The following is a 2,500-nucleotide window of genomic DNA, read 5'->3' on the forward strand; positions in this document are numbered from 1 at the left end:
TTGAAATCGTTCGCCCTGCACCCACCCCCGAGTATATGCTTCAACAGGAATCACGCACACAAGGGTAGATTGATACAATACAAACCTCTGGTAAAATGCCTCCCCGTAACCCAGCGGATAAAGTACATTACATAGTCCGTTTTAGGGATTGGCGACTTACCCATTCCGTGACTTTGGCACTGGACGTTCCCAAAATGGGTACTATCGGGTCGGGTTAATTCAATAATAGACGCCTGGTGGCATTCCAGCTTTCCTTCTCCTTTCAGGACCTATCCGAAAGAGAATCCAGTACTTCTCGGTCGTGAATATCAGAATAGGGCGAACCACCCCGTGGATATCTTTGCTTCGGAACAAAACAATTAGAATTAGGCTCGGTCAACTGGAATGTGTATTATCCATATAGGGGATCCTCCAGTTGAGAGGGAGGATCCATCGACCCTGAGACGAAGAGAAAGGTCTATCTATTTTATTTAGTTATTCAGTTAAACCAATGATTCGTTATTGGAGCAGATAGCAACAACCATTTCATCCGACATGCGTATTTTTGATTTTCCAATGGATTTACATCTTTCATTAATGGAAATTTTTTGATGTAGTGAGTAATAGCTCTGGTTGTTCGCTGTTCAAGAATTCTTGTTTCGGCAGTTCATACCATCCATACATAGTGTTTTGATCTAAGATTTCAATTCTTCCATGTTTCAGCAGTAGCATATTGTTCCATGGAGCTAAGGTCCAAAATATGGAAGAAACATGTGTTTCCACAACTCTACCACCCAGTCAATTCCGTTCCACTTAATCCCCTATTTCATGGCCACATATCTTTCCGGCTAAGTAATGGGAAACCTTTCTCCTCTTACATGAATACAATTTTCATTTCATCCGGGAAAATCCATCTTTTTCTAAACAATGTCTTTGTCATTTGATCCAATAGCCTTCCGTTAGATAGGAACAGATTTGATAAATACTGATAACTCTCGGATGGAGTATTAGAACGGAAAAATCCATTAGATAATGAACTATTGGTTCTAAGCAATCTCTGGCGATGAATCAAGACTTCGAAGTGCTTTTCTTGCCTATTCTTGATAAACCAGTTTTCATACATAGATGTAAGAGGATGATATTTTCTGGAAATTTTGACAGTAAAAGTCAACAACCCCTTTAACATCTCTTTATCTGCAAAGAATTCTCGGTGTGAAAACACAGACTGATCTTTGAATAGGAAAAAGAGTGGATCCGCAGGGTCCCAAATGAATTGGCTTATTTGAAAAAAGTCTTGTTCATTGGAAGATCTATATCGTGCCTGGTACTGCATGGTTCCACTCTGCAAGAACTCCGAATCATTCTCTTGAAGCTCATCCTCTTCATCATAAATGTGAAGCTCATCCTCTTCATCATAAATGTGAAGCTCATCCTCTTCATCATAAAAGATCCGCTTGTCCCGAAATGACCCGGCCCAATAGGGAAATCCCAATTCATTGTGCCTTTCGATACAATCAAATAGAAAGCCCCAAGGGTGCCATATTCTAGGAGCCCAAACTATGTGATTGAATAAATCCTTCACTATCTGTTGCGGGTCGAGTACTTCTTCTTCTCCTTCTTCTACTTCTTCAAACTCCAAAAACTCCGGTTCGTCTTTTTCATAGAGAAATCTCTGATCAACGATAGAAGATAATCCATTTTGCATCATATATAAGGGATTCCCCGGTTCGGACCGAAGAAGCGATGTCACTCGATCATTATCAAACCGACCGCAATCTTTTTCTGTCCGTGAGGATCCCACCAGAGCGCCTTCTACTTCTAATAGGCCATGAACTAGATCAGAATCATTCTCAACGAACCCAGAAGAAGTGATCCCACTTTTTTCATCGGATCCGGGTGGAGACCAAAGGTCTTGAGCGACCGATCCGGCAGAACAACTCAAAAGATAAAGAAGTATCGTTAATTTCTTCATGCTCGTTCCAAGCTCGAAGTACCATTTGTACAAATAAGGATCCCCTTCGTTACCTGATTTCCTCTTTATATAGATAGATATAGGATCTATGGGGCAATTACTTAGAAGTACATTTTGTACAAGAGCCCTTCCTATCTGATAGAAAATGATCCCATGATCCTGAACCGGTCTTACCCGGGATCGCAAAGCCCAAGTTTGTCTATGAAGAGCAAATCTAAGTGTATTAGTGTCTAGAATTGATTTCTTCTGTGTAATACTAATCGATAGGGCCTCATTGGTAAGTGCTACAAGATCTCGTGCATTGGAACCCACGTTTGTGGACCCGAATCCATTAGTATGGAACATTTTCTTTTCCAAGTGAAATCCCTTAGTATATGAAAGAGTGAAAAAGTGCTTTGGTCGTTGTGGAATAAGAAGCCTTCGTATCTTAATACATGTATTTAATCTATTCGGGGCTATTAGAGCGGGATCCACTTTTCGGGGAATATGAGTCGAAGCAATAACAAGAATATTTCTAGTGGAACATCTTTCACAATCCTTGGAGAGATA

At 40.6% G+C, this 2,500-nt stretch overlaps 1 pseudogene across 1 annotated transcript in view; it reads right to left on the reverse strand.

Moving 5' to 3' along the window:
- Nucleotides 1-853: 853 nt before the first annotated feature.
- LOC149503661 (protein Ycf2 pseudogene) overlaps nt 854-2,500 on the reverse strand; it is a 7,693-nt pseudogene continuing 6,046 nt past the window's right edge. Inside the window, exon 2 of the transcript XR_016338909.1 lies at nt 854-2,500. This exon is cut by the window's right edge and continues 5,530 nt beyond it. The product of XR_016338909.1 is annotated as a protein Ycf2 pseudogene (transcript).

Source organism: Durio zibethinus, unplaced genomic scaffold (genome assembly GCF_047325235.1).
Source record: "Durio zibethinus cultivar Kanyao isolate XHJ-2024 unplaced genomic scaffold, ASM4732523v1 HiC_scaffold_3, whole genome shotgun sequence".
NCBI classification, from domain to species: domain Eukaryota; kingdom Viridiplantae; phylum Streptophyta; class Magnoliopsida; order Malvales; family Malvaceae; genus Durio; species Durio zibethinus.